Source organism: Hyla sarda, chromosome 3 (assembly GCF_029499605.1).
Source record: "Hyla sarda isolate aHylSar1 chromosome 3, aHylSar1.hap1, whole genome shotgun sequence".
In the NCBI taxonomy this organism is placed as follows: domain Eukaryota; kingdom Metazoa; phylum Chordata; class Amphibia; order Anura; family Hylidae; genus Hyla; species Hyla sarda.
Window position 1 is genome coordinate 233,183,291 of NC_079191.1, and position 21,573 is coordinate 233,204,863.

Sequence of the window (21,573 nt, forward strand, 5' to 3'; positions counted from 1 at the left end):
GCAGGCCTGGAGATCCTTCAGCAGCAGCATGTGGTAAGGCTGACCTCCTGCTGTTGCTTAGCAACAACTCCCAGCTTGCACAAAAGGGCATTCTGGGAGTTGTTACGCAACAGCAAAAGGCACAATTACAACTCCCAGCATGCCCTTTGGTAGTTTATGCATGCTGGAGGTTGTAGTTATGCAACAGCTGGAGGCACATTTTTTCTATGAAAAATTGTGCCTCCAGCTGTTGCATAACTACAACCCCCAGCATGCACTGACAGCCAAAGGGCATGCTGGAAGTTGCAGCAGTGTGCCTCCAGCTGTTTCATAACTACAACCCCCAGCATGCATGAGCAGCCCAAGCGCATGCTGGGAGTTTTAGTAATATGCCTCCAGCTGTTGCATAACTACAAGTTCCAGCATGCCCTTCGGCTGTCACTGCATGCTGAGAGTTGCAAAACACTGAGTTACCTAGTGTTTTGAATTTTCTCCTTCACTTTGCTGCTATTCCTGTGAAACACCTAAAGGGTTAAGAAACTTTCTGAATATCATTTTGAATACTTTGAGGGATGCAGTTTCTATAATGGGGTAATTTATGGGGTATTTCTCACAGAAAAGCCCCTCAAATCCAGTTAAAAACTTAACTGGTCCGTGAAAAAATCCCCTCAAAATGTTTAACCCCATTTCCTCTGAATAAGAACATACCCCATATGTGGATGTAAAGTGCTCTGCAGGCGCACTACAATGCTCAGAAGAGAAGGATCGCCATTCGGCTTTTGGAGAGAAAATTTGTCCGGCATTGAAGGCAACGTGTGTTAACAAAGTCCCCATGGTGCCAGAACAAAACTCCCCACATGTGACCCCATTTTGGAAACTACACCCCTCACATAATGTAATAAGGGGTACAGTAAGCATTTACACCCCACAGGTGTCTGACAGATTTTTGGAACAGTGGTCAGTGAAAATGAAAAATGTTCCAAAGATCTGTCAAACGACAGTGGGGTGCAAATGCTCAATGCACCCCTTATTAAATTCTGTGAGGGGTGTAGTTTTCAAAATGGGGTCACATGTGGGAGGTCCACTGTTCTGGCACCATGGGGGCTTTGTAAATGCCCTTTGCCCCTGACTTTCATTCCAAACAAATTCTCTCTCCAAAAGCCAAATGTGACTGCTTCTCTTCTGAGCATTGTAGTGCGCCAGCAGAGCACTTGACATCCACATATAGGGTATTTCCATACTCAGAAGAAATGGGGTTACACATTTTGGTGGGCATTTTCTTCTATTATCCCTTGTAAAAATTAAAAATTTGGGGAAAAAGCTGCATTTTAGTGAAAAAAAAATTGTTTACACATCCGAATTTAACCAAAAGTCGTCAAACACCTGTGGGGTGGTAAGGCTCACTGTACCCCTTGTTATGTTCCTTGAGGGGTGTAGTTTCCAAAATAGTATGCCATGTGGTTCTTTTTTGCTGTTCTGTCACTATAGTGGCTTGCTAAATGAGACATGCCCAAAGACCATTTTAGAAAAACTCACTCTCCAAAGTCCCATTGTCGCTCCTTCCCTTCTGAGCCCTCTACTGTGCCCTCAGAGCACTTTGCGTTCACATATGAGGTATTTCCTTACTCAAGAGAAATAAGAAAAATGGCTCTACAAGAACATACGAGTGTAAAAAATGAAGATTTTGAATTTTCTCCTTCACTTTGCTGCTATTCCTGTGAAACACCTAAAGGATTAAAGGGGTACTCCGGTGAAAACCTTTTTTCTTTTAAATCAACTGGTGGCAGAAAGTTAAACATATTTGTAAATTACTTCTATTAAAAAATCTTAATCCTTCCAGTACTTATTAGCTGCTGAATGCTACAGAGGAAATTCCTTTTTTTTTTTGGAACACTGATGACATCACAAGCACAGTGCTCTCTGCTGACATCTCTGTCCATTTTAGCAACCATGCATAGCAGATGTATGCTAAGGGCAGCATGGTGGCTCAGTGGTTAGCACTGCTGCCTTGCAGTGCTGGGGACTTGGGTTCAAATCCCACTAAGGACAACAATAAATAAAGCATTATTATTATTATAATAACGCCAGCAGAGAGAACGTGATGTCATCAGAGAGCATTCCAAAAAGAAAAGAATTTCCTCTGTAGTATTCAGCAGCTAATAAGTACATGAAGGATTAAGATTTTTTAATAGAAGTAATATACAAATATGTTTAACTTTCTGCCACCAGTTGATTTAAAAGAAAAAAGGTTTTCACCGGAGTACCCCTTTAAGAAACTTTCTGAATGTCCTTTTGAATACTTTTGAGGGGTGCAGTTTCTATAATGCGGTAATTTATGGGGTATTTCCCACAGAAAGGCCCCTCAAATCCACTTAAAAACTTAACTGGTCTGTAATTAAGATTTTGAATTTTGTGTGAAAAATTTGAAAATCGCTGCTATACTTTGAAGCCCTCTAATGTCTTCCAAAATTAGAAACATGTCAACTTTATTATGCCACCATAAAGTAGACATATTGTATTTGTGAATCAATTTATAATTTATTTTGAATATCCATTTTCCTTACAAGCAGAGAGTTTCAAAGTTAGAAAAATTAAAAAAATTAAAAAATTTTCATGAAATTTGGGATTTTTCACCAAAAAAGGATGCAAGTAATGACAAAAATTTACCACTATGTTAAAGTAGAATATGTCACGAAAAAACAATCTTGGAATCAGAATAAATGGTAAAAGCATCTCAGAGTTATTAAAGGGGTACTACCAAGGAAAACTTTTTTTTTTTTTAATCAACTGGTGCCAGAAAGTTAAACAAATTTGTAAATTACTTCTATTTAAAAATCTTAATCCTTCCAATACTTTTTAGGGGCTATATACTACAGAGGAAATGCTTATCTTTTTAGATTTCTCTGATGTCATGACCACAGTGCTCTCTGCTGACCTCTGCTGTCTATTTTAGGTACTGTCCGGAGCAGCATATGTTTGCTATTAGGATTTTCTCCTGTGGTCATGACATCAGAAAAATCTAAAAAGATAAGCATTTCCTCTGTAGTATATAGCCCCTAAAAAGTACTAGAAGGATTAAGATTTTTAAATAGAAGTAATATACAAATCTGTTTAACTTTCTGGCACCAGTTGATTTAAAAAAAAAAAAATGTTTTCCACGGTAATACCCCTTTAACACTTTCGTTTTTTCTCCTTACCTTTTAAAAATCATAACCCTCTCAATTTTCCACCTAAAAATCCATATTATGGCTTATTTTTTGCGTCACCAATTCTACTTTCCAGTGACATTAGTCATTTTACCCAAAAATTCACGGCGAAACGGAAAGAAAATCATTGTGCGACAAAATCGAAGAAAAACGCCATTTTGTAACTTTTGGGGGCTTCCGTTTCTACGCTGTGCATATTTCGGTAAAAATGACACCTTATCATTATTCTTTAGGTCCATACGGTTAAAATGATACCCTACTTATATAGGTTGCATATTGTCGTACTTCTGGAAAAAATCATAACTACATGCAGGAAAATGTATACATTTAAAAATGTCCTCTTCTGACCCCTATAACTTTTTTATTTTTCCACATACTGGGCGGTATGAGGGCTAATTTTTTGCGCCGTTATCTGAAGTTTTTAACAGTATGATTTTTGTTTTGATCGGACTTTTAATCACTTTTTATTCATTTTTTTATGGTATAAAAAGTGACCAAAATACGTTTTTTGGACTTCGGAATTTTTTTGCGCGTACGCCATTGACCGTGCGGTTTAATTAATTATATATTTTTATAGTTCGGACACTTACGCACGCGGCGATACCACATATGTTTATTTTTTTTTTTTATTTGCACAGTTTAATTTTTTTTATGGGAAAAGGGGGTGATTCAAACTTTTAGGGAAGGGGTTAAATGACCTTTATTAACACTTTTTTTTTTTTTTTTTTTGCAGTGTTATAGGTCCCATAGGGACCTATAACACTGCACACACTGATCTCCTATGCTGATCACTGGCTTGTATTAACACGCCTGTGATCAGTGTTATCGGCGCTTAACTGCTCCTGCCTGGATCTCAGGCACGGAGCAGTCATTCGTCGATCGGACACCGAGGAGGCAGGTAAGGGCCCTCCCGATGTCCTGTAAGCTGTTCGGGACACTGCAATTTCACCACGGCGGTCCCGAACAGCCCGACTGACTAGCCGGGATACTTTCACTTTCGCTTTAGAAGCGGCGCTTCTAAAGGGTTAACACAGCACATTGCCGCGATCGGCGATGTGTGGTATTAGCCACGGGTCCCGGCCGTTGATGAGCGCCGGGAACGATGCGATGTGATGCGGGGTCGCAGCGCGACCCCGCTTCATATTGCGGGAGCAGGCGCAGGACGTAAATATACGTCCTGCGTCGTTAAGGGGTTAATGCATAAAGTGACAGTGGTCATAATTGCAAAAAAGGGCTGAGTCCTTAAGGTGAAAATGGACTGAGTACCTAAGGGGTTAAAAACATTTTTTAAATGTATTTATATAAGCAATCATTCAATTGCTCATACAGATCAATGCAGTGCATATGCACTGCATTGATCCAATAGATCTGTGCTCTCTTGGTAGAGACAGCCATAGGCAAAAACACTGAAAAAACATGCTCCAAAATTAATTTCTTTTTAAATACAAGGATTTACCAAAATAAAAAAAGGCAGGTGAGGTGACAGGTCCTTTATAACTGTTGTGTATTTTTCCTGTGACTGTGTCTGATCACTACTGTGTGCTCTTGTATACAATGATTCTCTTCAGAGCTTATGTAGATCCTATCACCTAGTCCTGTGTAGCAGTATTATGGGTTAGATTAGTGCTTGTGTAGTGGTACTGTATGCCTCATCATGTGATTAGTAGTGTTGAGCGGCATAGGCCATATTCAAATTCGCGATATTTTGCGAATATATGGACGAACATTCGTCATATATTCGCTAAATTCGCATATTCGTAATATTTGCGTTTTATTTTCGCATATGCGAAAATTTGCATATGCAGAAAATGTGCATATGCAAAAATTAGCATATACAAAAATTAGCATAAGCGAAAATTCTCATATGTCAAAATTTGCACGCCAGTCTCACACAGTAGTTTTAGAGCCTTCTTTAGACCACACAAGCTGGAAGCAGAGAGGGATGATCACTGTTATGTGTACTGTGAAAAAAAAACAAAAAAACGAATATTCGTAATTACGAATATATAGTGTTATATTCGCGAATATTCGTGAATATGCGATATTCGCAAATAAAATTGCGAATATTCGCGAGAAACACTAGTGATTAGAGGACTCTCATACATAGTGATAAGTAAGACCAACTTAGGTAAAATTTGCTGCAGCAGTCTTTGCACACCGCTATTCTCCATTATATGACGAGAACTACAGTAGATTGTGTATGGGCTGTTGGGATCTGAGCGCCAGGGGTGCGTTTTAGTCCCCATCCAGTTCCATTTACCATTACAACATACATATTGCAAGAGTTGCAGACGTCATTTTGCAAGTATCCTAATGTGGTACATAACACAATTTATGGCTGCTGATCTGTTGAAATCCCTTGTTTAGAGAACCTTTGAAATGTGCACCCATCATTTTACTTTCTGAACTAAGGCTTTCTTAATGGTACTGACCCTGAAGATAGTAGTACTGTATCTGTGTTTACCTTCATATGTTTGAAGAAGATTTCAGGTTATGGCAGAGGGATTCATGTGCTACAGATTACTGCACATATCTCTAAAGGTAGACTCATAAACCTTTGTATTTGTTAACTTGCACGGTGAAGGTGACAGTGTCATTAAAGGATTACTAAATATTACTCTTTAGCAAAATAGACATACTGAGTAAGCATATTAGGTTTTCATGCAAAAATAAGAGGCTAATATTCCCTTTTCTTTTATTAATGTGTTGCTTAGATGATCTGACTTGCATGCTGCTCATAGCGTACTGGCATTCCCAAGCAACATATCCACAAGTGCTGCTCCATTTCTCTTTGGATCTGTGTTATCTGATGAAAGTCTTGTAGACTGAAATGATACAAAGAAAAGAAAAATAAAATAAAAAATAACAACAAATATATATATATATATATATATATATATATATATACAGTGGTCCCTCAACATACAATGGTAATCCATTCCAAATGAACCATAGTTTGTTGAAACCATCGTATGTTGAGGGATCCGTGCAATGTAAAGTATAGGACAGTGGTCTACAACCTGCGGACCTCCAGATGTTGCAAAACTACAACACCCAGCATGCCCGGACAGCCAACGGCTGTCCGGGCATGCTGGGAGTTGTAGTTTTGCAACATCTGGAGGTCCGCAGGTTGAAGACCACTGGTAGAGGAAGTTGTACTCACCTGTTCCAGCCGCTCCGGACCGTCACCGCTCACCGCCATCATGTCGTTACGCACGCCGCTCCTATTGGATGACGGGACGTGATGACGACGATGGAGACCGCCGATGATGCAGAGGATCCCGAAGAGTACGCGTCGAGCCCCGAGGACAGGTAAGTGATCGTCAGCGGACCACACGGGGCACCGTAAACGGCTATCCGGGGGCAGCTGAAGCAGTCTGCGCTGCCGGATAGCAGTTTATGCGATGGCCCCGACATACAAAAGCATCGTATGTTGATGCTGCCTTCATCATGCGATGGCCTCTGAGAGGCCATCGTATCTTGAAATGATCGTATGTCGGGGCCATCGTAGCTCTGGGGGTCACTGTATATATCAATCTATCTTTCTAGTTTAGAGAAAAGTTCGGACAGCACTAGAAAAAGGTTCAGGTAGGTGCTCACTGCAGGTGGACTTGGTCCCAGAAGTCCCAAACAATACCAATAGTAGAAAACAGCGGCACACAGGTGACTTGGTGAAGAATATGTGGCTTTATTCACCAAACAATGGCGACGTTTCAGCTGCCTCTCGCAGCCATTGCCAATGGCTGCGAGAGGCAGCCGAAACGCCGCCATTGTTTGGTGAATAAATATATATATATATATATATATATAAATAATTACAAGTGCACAAGTTCTGTATAAATATTAGAATATTAGGGTTGGGAACAGGAGTGCTGCGATTGTAAAATCAAACATTTTGCTTGGTGAATTTTCCATAGTTTACAAATAAAAAGTAATGGGGCAGAATTACTACTGCGAATGTGACAGAATTCTGGTTTACATGACTTTCGTCACATTTATTATGATTTTTATGACCTCGGGGGTCATTCATTAAGCTGTGGCAGTGGCGCAGATGCCCCATTTTTGCACTTTACTTAAGCAAAGTCAATATATAAGAGCAAAAATTTGCAACATTTGGATGCCACCCGCACCAAGGAGCATGAAGGAGGCACAAAGAAGGCTGGAAGGGGGCTCGGTTTTACATGAAGGGGATATGCTGGGGGCTCATCCTCCTCACATGTGACTTTTTGGCTGACTTGCGACATTGAAAGTCACAGAAATATACATAAACTCCCTAGTTCTGCACCTGGCATGGACAATGGTGCCGCTGGATTTACTATGAGGCATTTTAGTAAATGTCCTCCTTTTGTGTCTTGTCTAAGAAAGTAATGTGGCCATCAGAAAATGGCAATGGCTTAGCTAGAAAAGGGGAGTCACCTAAGTGCACACAATCCTGGCATAAACAGGCTAACTTACTGTTGGTATAAACATAGACTACAGAGTACAAATGTAGACTAGACAATCTACAGATCCTCCAGATCATCCTTGCCAAAAAGCCTGATCCACTTGGATAAATCTGGCACATTTGAAGACTGTCTAGTAATAATAATAAAAATATTTATTTATAAAGTGTCAACATATTCTGCAGCACTATACAATTCTGAGGGTAAAAATAAAGACAAAGATCAGACATTACAAAACGACACACTTATTCAAACAAAAGTGAGTGAGTCCCTGCTCAAAAGAGCTTACAATCTATGAGGAAAGGGTTAAGACAAAAGGCAGAAAGTGCTTTATTGTAGTCTACATTTGCACTGACTGTTTCAGGAAATTCCCTCCAATAATACTAAAACGTAACTTTCCTGGCCACTGCAAATATATCGATCTGGGTTTATTTCCATAAATTAGTATTTTATGTTTTGTTTATAAGTTCTAGGTGTTTTCTATGAATGTTTGGAACACTCAGTAAAGAATGTGTATTGTCTTGATAATAAAATGCACGTCAATGCACCCGTACCAGGATGACAAGTGCAAGGGGTCGGATCCAGCCGGCACTAAGAGTGCTCGTCTTCTCTGTAATATCTTCCAATCACATATTTGTTAAATGGATTGTATCACTTGGACATCTCCCAATGTTATGTTCTTCTCAATGGGAGTTAAGCCGGAGAGTCACACACAGCAGTGACAATGTTATCTCTCCATTTCCTCTTCTTTTGTCTGTTACCTATTTATCTTTACTTCAGTACTTTTCAGCCTGGTCACTTATATTGTGCTGTATCTGTCATGCAGTTAAATATTTAAAGAGCACTTTGCTTTGGACACTTAGGAACCCTCTAGCAAAGCTCTCTACACCTTGCCTGTTTCAAGTGGGGATTGCTTGTCCTCTTGCATGTCAGCGGCTACAAAATAGAGTCATTTCAGGCATTTGCTGCCTAGGGTGCCTACTAGTTGTCTAGAGCTGTGTTTTTCAATCAGGTTGCCTACAGCTGTTGCAAAACTACAACTCCCAGCATGCCCGAAAAGCCTTTGGCTGTCAATGTAGTATGAGGGTATGTAGTACACAAGAAAAACTGATGTCCTGCACTCACCGGGTAGAGTCTGGACCTTCAGCTCCCATCTCGGGCTGCTAATCCGGCATCGGAAACGAGGTAGCGTGGGGCGCTCATAGGCTCATGCGCTTCTTCCGGCCTCGATAACGGGGCTTACATTTTGGGAGAATTCTGTGTTTGCTGAACGGAGCTTACTGAATGAAATTTCTGCGGAATTGTGTAAATTCCTCCATGTGAAAATACCCTTATTGGGGAAGTAATTGTTACGCCGAGCGCTCCGGGTCCCCGCTCCTCCCCGGAGCGCTCGCTACACTCTCCCCGCTGCAGCGCTCCGGTCAGATCCACTGACCCGGGGCGCTGCGATTCCGCTTCCAGCCGGGATGCGATTCGCGATGCGGGTAGCGCCCGCTCGCGATGCGCACCCCGGCTCCCGTACCTGACTCGCTCTCCCTCGGTCCTGTCCCGGCGCGCGCGGCCCCGCTCCCTAGGGCGCGCGCGCGCCGGGTCTTTGCGATTTAAAGGGCCACTGCGCCGCTGATTGGCGCAGTGATTCCAATTAGTGTCTTCACCTGTGCACTTCCCTATATCACCTCACTTCCCCTGCACTTCCTTGCCGGATCTTGTTGCCATCGTGCCAGTGAAAGCGTTCCTTGTGTGTTCCTAGCCTGTGTTCCAGACCTCCTGCCGTTGCCCCTGACTACGATCCTTGCTGCCTGCCCCGACCTTCTGCTACGTCCGACCTTGCTTCTGCCTACTCCCTTGTACCGCGCCTATCTTCAGCAGCCAGAGAGGTGAGCCGTTGCTAGTGGATACGACCTGGTCACTACCGCCGCAGCAAGACCATCCCGCTTTGCGGCGGGCTCTGGTGAAAACCAGTAGTGTCTTAGAACCGGTCCACTAGCACGGTCCTCGCCATCCCTCTCTGGCACAGAGGATCCACCTCCTGCCAGCCGGCATCGTGACAGTAGATCCGGCCATGGATCCCGCTGAAGTTCCTCTGCCAGTTGTCGCTGACCTTACCACGGTGGTCGCCCAGCAGTCACAACAGATAGCGCAACAAGGCCAACAGCTGTCTCAACTGACCGTTATGCTACAGCAGTTACTACCACAGCTTCAGCAGTCATCTCCTCCGCCAGCTCCTGCACCTCCTCCGCAGCGAGTGGCCGCTCCTGGTCTACGCCTATCCTTGCCGGATAAATTTGATGGGGACTCTAAGTTTTGCCGTGGCTTTCTTTCCCAATGTTCCCTGCATCTGGAGATGATGTCGGACCTGTTTCCCACTGAAAGGTCTAAGGTGGCTTTCGTAGTCAGCCTTCTGTCTGGAAAAGCCCTGTCATGGGCCACACCGCTCTGGGACCGCAATGACCCCGTCACTGCCTCTGTACACTCCTTCTTCTCGGAAATCCGAAGTGTCTTTGAGGAACCTGCCCGAGCCTCTTCTGCTGAGACTGCCCTGTTGAACCTGGTCCAGGGTAATTCTTCCGTTGGCGAGTATGCCGTACAATTCCGTACTCTTGCTTCAGAATTATCCTGGAATAATGAGGCCCTCTGCGCGACCTTTAAAAAAGGCCTATCCAGCAACATTAAAGATGTTCTGGCCGCACGAGAAATTCCTGCTAATCTACATGAACTTATTCACCTAGCCACTCGCATTGACATGCGTTTTTCCGAAAGGCGTCAGGAGCTCCGCCAAGATATGGACTCTGTTCGCACGAGACGTTTCTTCTCCTCGGCTCCTCTCTCCTCTGGTCCCCTGCAATCTGTTCCTGTGCCTCCCGCCGTGGAGGCTATGCAGGTCGACCGGTCTCGCCTGACACCTCAAGAGAGGACACGACGCCGCATGGAGAACCTCTGCCTGTACTGTGCTAGTACCGAACACTTCCTGAGGGATTGTCCTATCCGTCCTCCCCGCCTGGAAAGACGTACGCTGACTCCGCACAAAGGTGAGACAGTCCTTGATGTCTACTCTGCTTCTCCACGTCTTACTGTGCCTGTGCGGATGTCTGCCTCTGCCTTCTCCTTCTCTACTGTGGCCTTCTTGGACTCTGGATCTGCAGGAAATTTTATTTTGGCCTCTCTCGTCAACAGGTTCAACATCCCAGTGACCAGTCTCGCCAGACCCCTTTACATCAATTGTGTAAACAATGAAAGATTGGACTGTACCATACGTTTCCGCACGGAGCCCCTTCTTATGAGCATCGGATCTCATCATGAGAGGATTGAACTTTTGGTCCTCCCCAATTGCACCTCGGAAATTCTCCTTGGACTTCCCTGGCTTCAACTTCATTCTCCAACCCTGGATTGGTCCACTGGGGAGATCAAGAGTTGGGGGCCCTCTTGTTCCAAGGACTGTCTAAAACCGGTTCCCAGTAACCCTTGCCGTGACTCTGTGGTTCCTCCAGTAACCGGTCTCCCTAAGGCCTATATGGACTTCGCGGATGTTTTCTGCAAAAAACAAGCTGAGACTCTACCTCCTCACAGGCCTTATGATTGTCCTATCGACCTCCTCCCGGGCACTACTCCACCCCGGGGCAGAATTTATCCTCTCTCTGCCCCAGAGACTCTTGCCATGTCTGAATACGTCCAGGAAAATTTAAAAAAGGGCTTTATCCGTAAATCCTCCTCTCCTGCCGGAGCCGGATTTTTCTTTGTGTCCAAAAAAGATGGCTCCCTACGTCCTTGCATTGACTACCGCGGTCTTAATAAAATCACGGTTAAGAACCGCTACCCCCTACCCCTCATCTCTGAACTCTTTGATCGCCTCCAAGGTGCCCACATCTTTACTAAATTGGACTTAAGAGGCGCCTATAACCTCATCCGCATCAGAGAGGGGGATGAGTGGAAAACGGCATTTAATACCAGAGATGGACACTTTGAGTATCTGGTCATGCCCTTTGGCCTGTGCAACGCCCCTGCTGTCTTCCAAGACTTTGTTAATGAAATTTTTCGTGATCTGTTATACTCCTGTGTTGTTGTATATCTGGACGATATCCTAATTTTTTCCGCCAATCTAGAAGAACACCGCCAGCATGTCCGTATGGTTCTTCAGAGACTTCGTGACAATCAACTCTATGCCAAAATTGAGAAATGTCTGTTTGAATGCCAATCTCTTCCTTTTCTAGGATATTTGGTCTCTGGCCAGGGACTACAAATGGATCCAGACAAACTCTCTGCCGTCTTAGATTGGCCACGCCCCTCCGGACTCCGTGCTATCCAACGCTTTTTGGGGTTCGCCAATTATTACAGGCAATTTATTCCACATTTTTCTACCGTTGTGGCTCCTATCGTGGCTTTAACCAAAAAAAATGCCGATCCCAAGTCTTGGCCTCCTCAAGCGGAAGACGCCTTTAAACGACTCAAGTCTGCCTTTTCTTCAGCTCCCGTGCTCTCCAGACCTGACCCTTCCAAACCCTTCCTATTGGAGGTTGATGCCTCCTCAGTGGGAGCTGGAGCTGTTCTTCTACAAAAAAATTCTTCCGGGCATGCTGTCACTTGTGGTTTTTTTTCTAGGACCTTCTCTCCGGCGGAGAGGAACTACTCCATCGGGGATCGAGAGCTTCTAGCCATTAAATTAGCACTTGAGGAATGGAGGCATCTGCTGGAGGGATCAAGATTTCCAGTTATTATTTACACCGACCACAAGAACCTCTCCTACCTCCAGTCTGCCCAACGGCTGAATCCTCGCCAGGCCCGGTGGTCTCTGTTCTTTGCCCGATTTAATTTTGAGATTCACTTTCGTCCTGCCGATAAGAACATTAGGGCCGATGCTCTCTCTCGTTCCTCGGATGCCTCAGAAGTTGAACTTTCTCCGCAACACATCATTCCACCTGACTGCCTGATCTCCACTTCCCCTGCCTCCATCAGGCAAACTCCTCCAGGAAAGACCTTTGTTTCTCCACGCCAACGCCTCGGAATCCTCAAATGGGGTCACTCCTCCCATCTCGCAGGTCATGTGGGCATCAAGAAATCTGTGCAACTCATCTCCCGCTTCTATTGGTGGCCGACTCTGGAGACGGATGTTGTGGACTTTGTGCGAGCCTGCACTATCTGTGCCCGGGATAAGACTCCTCGCCAGAAGCCCGCTGGTTTTCTTCATCCCCTGCCTGTCCCCGAACAGCCTTGGTCTCTGATTGGTATGGATTTTATTACTGATTTACCCCCTTCCCGTGGCAACACTGTTATTTGGGTGGTCGTTGATCGATTCTCCAAAATGGCACATTTCATCCCTCTTCCTGGTCTTCCTTCAGCGCCTCAGTTGGCTAAACAATTTTTTGTACACATTTTTCGTCTTCACGGGTTGCCTACGCAGATCGTCTCGGATAGAGGCGTCCAATTCGTGTCTAAATTCTGGAGGGCTCTCTGTAAACAACTCAAGATTAAATTAAATTTTTCTTCTGCATATCATCCCCAGTCCAATGGACAAGTAGAAAGAATTAACCAAGTCTTGGGTGATTATTTGCGACATTTTGTTTCCTCCCGCCAGGATGACTGGGCAGATCTCCTTCCATGGGCCGAATTCTCGTATAACTTCAGAGTCTCTGAATCTTCCTCCAAATCCCCATTTTTCGTGGTGTACGGCCGTCACCCTCTTCCCCCCCTCCCTACCCCCTTGCCCTCTGGTCTGCCCGCTGTGGATGAAATTTCTCGTGACCTTTCCATCATATGGAGAGAGACCCAAAATTCTCTCTTACAGGCTTCATCACGCATGAAGAAGTTTGCGGATAAGAAAAGAAGAGCTCCTCCCGTTTTTTCCCCTGGAGACAAGGTATGGCTCTCCGCTAAATATGTCCGCTTCCGTGTCCCTAGCTACAAGTTGGGACCACGCTATCTTGGTCCTTTCAAAATTTTGTGTCAAATTAATCCTGTCTCTTACAAACTTCTTCTTCCTCCTTCTCTTCGTATCCCTAATGCCTTTCACGTCTCTCTTCTTAAACCACTCATCCTCAACCGTTTTTCTCCCAAATCTGTTCCTCCCACTCCTGTTTCCGGCTCCTCGGACATCTTCTCTGTCAAAGAAATCTTAGCTTCTAAAAAGGTCAGAGGGAAAACTTTTTTTTTAGTGGACTGGGAAGGTTGTGGTCCTGAAGAGAGATCCTGGGAACCTGAGGACAACATCCTAGACAAAAGTCTGCTCCTCAGGTTCTCAGGCTCTAAGAAGAGGGGGAGACCCAAGGGGGGGGGTACTGTTACGCCGAGCGCTCCGGGTCCCCGCTCCTCCCCGGAGCGCTCGCTACACTCTCCCCGCTGCAGCGCTCCGGTCAGATCCACTGACCCGGGGCGCTGCGATTCCGCTTCCAGCCGGGATGCGATTCGCGATGCGGGTAGCGCCCGCTCGCGATGCGCACCCCGGCTCCCGTACCTGACTCGCTCTCCCTCGGTCTTGTCCCGGCGCGCGCAGCCCCGCTCCCTAGGGCGCGCGCGCGCCGGGTCTTTGCGATTTAAAGGGCCACTGCGCCGCTGATTGGCGCAGTGATTCCAATTAGTGTCTTCACCTGTGCACTTCCCTATATCACCTCACTTCCCCTGCACTTCCTTGCCGGATCTTGTTGCCATCGTGCCAGTGAAAGCGTTCCTTGTGTGTTCCTAGCCTGTGTTCCAGACCTCCTGCCGTTGCCCCTGACTACGATCCTTGCTGCCTGCCCCGACCTTCTGCTACGTCCGACCTTGCTTCTGCCTACTCCCTTGTACCGCGCCTATCTTCAGCAGCCAGAGAGGTGAGCCGTTGCTAGTGGATACGACCTGGTCACTACCGCCGCAGCAAGACCATCCCGCTTTGCGGCGGGCTCTGGTGAAAACCAGTAGTGTCTTAGAACCGGTCCACTAGCACGGTCCTCGCCATCCCTCACTGGCACAGAGGATCCACCTCCTGCCAGCCGGCATCGTGACAGTAATGCCTCTATCGCCCAACAAAGACAGTCAGATTATTTCCATGAAACTATCCATGTCTTTCAACTACATCAAGTTGCTTCATTTTTACAGTGTGTAACAACACTGAAGCACAGCGGATTTCATTAGGCTTCTTTTTAAAGGGGTATTCCAGGATTTTTTTTTATTTGACTATGCTACAGGGGCTGTAAAGTTAGTGTAGTTTATAATATAGTGTCTGTACCTGTGTATGATGGTTTTCTCACAATTCTTCTGTGATTTTCACCCCAATATTTATTTTTACCAGCATACAAAATGACTTTTGTCTCAGATTTTCCCCAGCTTGCAATGCGGTCGAGACCTGACTCACTAGTCAGCTGATGACAGAGAGCCTGTCTGCTTCAATGGCTGGAGCGATCAATCTGCAACTAATGCAACAGCTGTAGGCACCCTGATTGAAAACCACAGGTCTTTTGTTTGTTGGGTGGGGTGGCTGATGTGTGGGAGGGAGGAAAATGGCATTATGGGATTTGTAGTAAAAAAAAACATAAGTCAAACAGGAAATACAAGTTCACAAAAAGCTAGCCACAGTATTATGGTAACATAGCAATTTAGCCCCAAGACAAGAGCAGATCCTTCCTAAGAATGTCCATTACTGTCTGCCAGGTACTTACTAAAATCACCTTATGGTGGATAACCCCTTTAAGGTGTAGATCAATATTACGATATGTACAATAATTGCATTTTTTAGACTCTTATTAAGTGCACACCTGTATGCACCCCTTTCCTCAGTAGGGGCACTTGTTCTAACAATTACAGCCCTAAATCTGTTGTGGACAGATCAGCTTTTTTCTCCTTCAGTCACATATGTCTCATATGAACTGGACTTATTTGATGTGTTTAAGCTGTTCTATTGTAGATACAAAATGTGTTTCAGACCTGAAAGAGTCAGCCTGAAGAGTTGATAATGCAAAGTTATGGTAATATCTATTGAGACCACTTGGTGTCACTGTTATTCCATTACCTATTAACTACTTATGAGACATGTGAAACAATAGTAAAATAAGATCATGCATTATTAGCCTACTCTTATGCATTATGTTCATTGCATTCAGGATTCCCTGGCTAGAATATGAATCTCTTCCAAGCTTGAAAGCACAATGTCCCCCTTCTAGTAGGAAAGATTCACAGGCTTTAACCCTCTGCAAATTTATATTTAAATTGGAGGTCCAGGCAAAACTTTGACATTATATAGGTATATAGGTAAGAAGATCACATCCCAAACTCCGTCTCTTTTGAACCTCTTTCATTGCAGTATGTTTAGTCTTAAAGTGGTACTGTTACTAAAAGAAACTTTTGAAATTGATCAGACGTATCAAAAGACCCACTGCGATCGTGAGTTATTAGCTAAGGAAGCAGACTGACAGATCTGTATATTTTTCTGCATAGAAGTCGCTTCCCCGGGTAATAACTCACAGCCGGTGCCCTGGTGCGATCAACTAGTTTTGACATGTCTGATCAACATATTTAAAGTTATTTTTAATGAAAGTAATGCTTTAAAAGTAATTTTTATGTTAAAGGTGGATTTAACAATCATACAAGGTAATTCAAAAATGATGCTGCAGAATAAAAGTCTTGACATCTATAGCCAAGAAAACATAATACAAATGTATTACTATGAAAGGACATAGGGGGAGATTTATCGTTGAATTTAGAGTTTTTTTTTTTTTTTTTGCTTAATCCGGGCACACAAAATGTTGCGCATAAGCTTTTTTTTTTTTTTTTTTTGGTCCCAAACAGCCTTACCTAAGCAACTTTCAGTCTTCCCTTTGCAGTGGTCACAAATTTATGAAGTGTGAATGTTGCACAAAGGAATAAAAAAAAAAGAAGTTGCAAACCCCTTTAAAAAGTCGTAAACCTAAGCCAACCCAGAACTGGCTTACAAAACTGCCTTTGGGGGGGGGGGGGGGGGGGGGGCACTTTTAAAAAGTCTCACGAAAGATGCACCTGTGACTTTTTTGTGCAGAAAAGTTGCAGAGGTCAGGAGGAAACATGACAAATGGTTTTCTACATTGATTTATAGTTTTTTTTTTTGCTTATGTGCCAACACCCCTTGATAGGATGATAAGTGTGTCACATATAAGCAAAACCAAAGCAAAAAAGAAAAATGACTTCAAAACTCACTTTCCAAAGACAACAATGATACTGTCTATCCAAGGTGTCTGTCTTAGGCTGGGTTCACACTACGTTTTCTCCCATACGGCAGCGCATACGGCAGGGGGGAGCTAAAAGCTCGCGCTCCCGTATGTCACCGTATGCGCTCCCGTATGTCATTCATTTCAATGAGCCGACCGGAGTGAAACGTTCGGTCCGGTCGGCTCATTTTTGCGCCGTATGCTCTTTTACAACCGGACCTAAAACTGTGGTCAACCACGGTTTTAGGTCCGGTTGTAAAAGCGCATACGGCGCAAAAATGAGCCGACCGGACCGAACTTTTCACATTGCTCGGCTCATTGAAATGAATGACATACGGGAGCGCATACGGTGACATACGGGAGCGCGAGCTTTTAGCTCCCCCCTGCCGTATGCGCTCCCGTATGGGACAAAACGTAGTGTGAACCCCCTACTGTCTAAACACTACAAATGTTCACAGTGATTCCTATTGGTGACATGGAAGATGTCTAGGTGCAGTGGTCCAGTTCTGTCTAGAAGCTTGCCAGAATATCCTCGGATTTAGACTTCACTGTTTTAGTGATGAGGTGTCTCAGGTCATTCACATCTTGTGGCTGGGGGGGGGGACGACGACATTTATATCGTATACTGAACTAAATTGGTAACCAGTGTAGTGACTGGGATAAGGGGAGGCTTCAGTAAAACGGCTGGAGAGAAAGATGGATGTCTGGCTGCTACATTTAGGATGGACTGGAGAGGGGAGAGTTTATATAAGGGAAAGCCTATGAGTAAGGAAATACAGTGGTCCCTCAACATACGATGGTAATCCGTTCCAAATGGACCATCGTTTGTTGAAATCATCGCATGTTGAGGGATCCGTGCAATGTAAAGTATAGGACAGTGGTCTACAACCTGCGGACCTCCAGATGTTGCAAAACGACAACACCCAGCATGCCCGGACAGCCAACGGCTGTCCGGGCATGCTGGGAGTTGTAGTTTTGCAACATCTGGAGGTCCGCAGGTTGAAGACCCCTGGTATAGGAAGTTGTACTCACCTGTCCCCGCCGCTCCGGACCGTCACCACTGCCCTGGATGTCGCCTTCCATTGCTGTCACCGCGTCCCCGACGCTCCGGCAAGGCCTCTGCTTCCCCGGCATCCTCGCTCTCTGTTGCCGCCATCACGTCGCTACGTAAGCCGCTCCTATTGGATAACGGGACGGTGTGCGCAGCGACGTTATGATGACGATGGAGAGCTCCGACGATGCAGGGGATCCCGAAGAGGACGCGCCGGAGTCCCGAGGACAGGTAAGTGATCGTCAGCGGACCACACAGGGCACCGTAAACGGCTATCTGGTGACAGCGGAAGCAGTCTGCGCTGCCGGATAGCCGTTTATGTGATGGCCCCAACATACAAAAGCATCGTATGTTGATGCTGCCTTCAACATGCCATGGCCTCTGAGAGGCCATCGTATGTTGAAATGATCGTATTTCGGGGCCATCGTAGGTCGGGGGGTCACTGTACACTAGTGAAGATGAGAATGAATTAGAGCAATAATAAAATGACAAAAATACTAAGGTGTATGTCATTCTGATATATTGTTTGTTACAACATGTTGACCTCCCCTGTCATACCTAATGTAAACTTGTCTAGAATAGATACAAATCAGAGTCTAAGAACTCAGAATGTATCAGCTACTGTAATCCAACATCGAAGGATTCAGAAAGTCTAATAATCTGGTGCTTTCCAATATATAACCACAGTTTTGTGTGGAATTTGACAACACTAGAAGCAGGAAACAGGTAGAATTAATCTAAGAAAACAGGATAATAGAACGTTTTCTGGTAACATTTTATTTTGGGCAGTCTTTTTAAAGGTTCTCAACATTTTACAAATATGTTTTATATTCTAAATATTTGTCAATCCATATTTTTGTATATGGAAGCATGAATTAGAGAAAAGTTTTAATGGGTTAAGTCTGTATCCTGCCTCAAAAGAAAAATTGGCTGCAAATACATATAAAATGTATAGCACATATATGGGGGTCAAGGAAAGCTGCCAAATGCACAACACTAAGCAGGGCAAGTAACCCTTCCTATTGATAAACTAAGACACCTAATGATATACACTTCTAACCCCTCTCTATGACATTAGGCAACATTTAAACAATGTAGACACATAATGTATGATAGAAGTGCATTAGTGGAAAGTGGTGGGCAGTTGTTTGTGGTCTGGTTTCTATTTTGCTATATGATGTATGCCGTGTCAATATATTTTGTTGCATGATGCTTTAAAAGGCCATCTCTTATAGCTCTCCTCTATTTGACTTCCTGTATGTAAAAGCTATGACATTTCTAGAGTAAATTTATTTATAATTTCTACTTAATATTTTGAACATTTCAATAATTACATTATACAAGCCTATGAGATGTCTTAAACATTTTTTTTTAAATCAACTGGTACCTGAAAGTTTAACAGATTTGTAAATAACTTCTATTAAAAAATCTTATTCCTTCCAATACTTATCAGCAGCTGTATAATACAGAGGAAGTTCTTTTCTTTTTGAATTTCCTTTATTTCTTACCACAGTGCTCTCTGCTGACACCTCTGTCGATGTCAGGAACTGTCCAGAGCAGGATAGGTTTCTATGGGGATTTGCCCCTACTCTGGACAGTTCCTAAAAGGTGTCAGCAGAGATCACTGTAGTCAGACAGAAAGGAAATTAAAAAAGAAAAGAACTTCCTCTGGAGCATACAGCAGCTGATAAGTACTGGAAGGATTAAGATTTTTTAATAGAAGTACTTTACAAATCTATTTAAATTCTGTCACATTCTGTTTAGCTTCCAGTTAAATAAAATAACAAAAATGTTTTCCAGTAGAGTACCCCTTTAATACATGTGCTTTACAATTTTAAAAGTATACAGATACTTTTACAGATACATTGGTTAAAGGGGTACTCCATCCCTAGACATGTTATCCCCCATCCAAAGGATAGGGGATAACATGTCTGATTGCAGGGGGTCCAGTCGCTGGAACCCCCTGCTATCTCCGGGCCGGTGATGTGGCATTACGGAGATCCTGGTGTCATGTCACGCCCCCTCTATTCATCTATACCCCTTTAAGGACCACAAAAGGTAACGAGGACCATGTATAACATCGTTCTCCAACTAATGGCTCTCCAGCCTCCTGCATGTGTCCAACAGCTGTCACCAACAACAGGGACAAGTATATGCATGAATGATGGTGATGTCATAACATTACTAAAACTTGGAACCAGGTTCAGAACCACATCAGTAACAGCTGACACCAGTTTATGATCCATATTACTGGTACTAAGCATTTGGATCAGGATTGTATAACAGATTCTTCATTCTACAGTCACTTATACAGAATTTGAGTTTGTACTAGCACAATAACATTAAAACTTACTGTTTTGGTCTTTTTTTATGAAGAAGAAAATTTTACATTTTTACAATTTTATATTTCATTTAGATAATTAAAATAAGTTTAACAGTATTTTAAATAGTTACATATAGTATGGTTTTAATGATTTTAAAAGGGGTAGCTCCATCCCATAAAATGATGGTGTATCACTAGGATATCTCATTTTGTTATGGTTGGTGGAAGCTTGACAACTAGGACCAGGGGTGGAGTAATTTTACCATGGGCCCAGCTGTTTCCTAAAAGTACCCTCCCCCCCACATAAACCCTTTACTACCCTCAGGCCCGTCGCTACAGGACAGGCAAACCAAGCAATTGCTTGGGGCCCCAAACTGGCCAGGGGCCCCAAGCAGAGCCGGTGCTTGCCCGTCCTGTAGCGACGGGGCAATTCCCCCCATCACTATTAAGGATATCCCTGTGTCCCGAAAGATTTTTTCGGGACACAGGGATGCCCCCGTTAACTCTCTGCAGCCCTGCGGTAAGTTTAAAAATGCAGGGCCTGCCGGGAGACGTCCCGTGCGTGCGCCCATAGCAACAGAGGCGCAGAAGACCGGAGCATCGAGGAGGAGGAGGAAGACATGCGCTGGCCAGCTTGGTAAGTGACCAGCGGGACGTCATCTTCGGTGTTCCGACCACCGCTTCTCCGCTCCTGGGAACTAATACTATGGCCGGACCGGAGGAGCAGTGGTCGGAGCACTGAAGTGGGGCAGTACACAGGCATACAGCCTCCAGCCATACACTCTATATGGCTGGAGGCTGTATGTCTGTGGGGAACACTGCCTACCTAATATGGGGGAACACTGCCAGCCTAATGTGGGGGAACACTGCCTCCCTAATGTGGAGGAACACTGCCAGCCTAATGTGGGGGAACACTGCCTACCTAATGTGGGGAGAACTCTGCTGCACCTAATGGGGGGGAACACTGCCTACCTAATATGGAGAGAACTCTGCTGCACCTAATGTGGGGGGAACACTGCCTACCTAATGTGGGGGGAACTCTGCTGCACCTAATGTGGGGGGAACTCTGCCTACCTTATGTGGGCAGAACTCTGCTGCACCTAATGTGGGGAGAACTCTGCTGCACCTAATGTGGGGAGAACTCTGCTGCACCTCATGTGGGGAGAACTCTGCTGCACCTAATGTGGGGGGAACTGTGCGGCACCTAATGTGGGGGGAACTTTGCTGCACTTAATGTGGGGGGAACTTTGCTGCACCTAATGTGGGGGCCTCGTATCGTCGTTCGCTCACGACGCGCTCCTGTCCTGACGCCGGCCCTAGAGCGTGACGTGCGTGAACATCAAGGGGGGCTCCATGTCCATTTTGCTTGGGGCCCCCATATTCCTTCAAATGGCCCTGACTACCCTGCCATACCATGTCTATTATA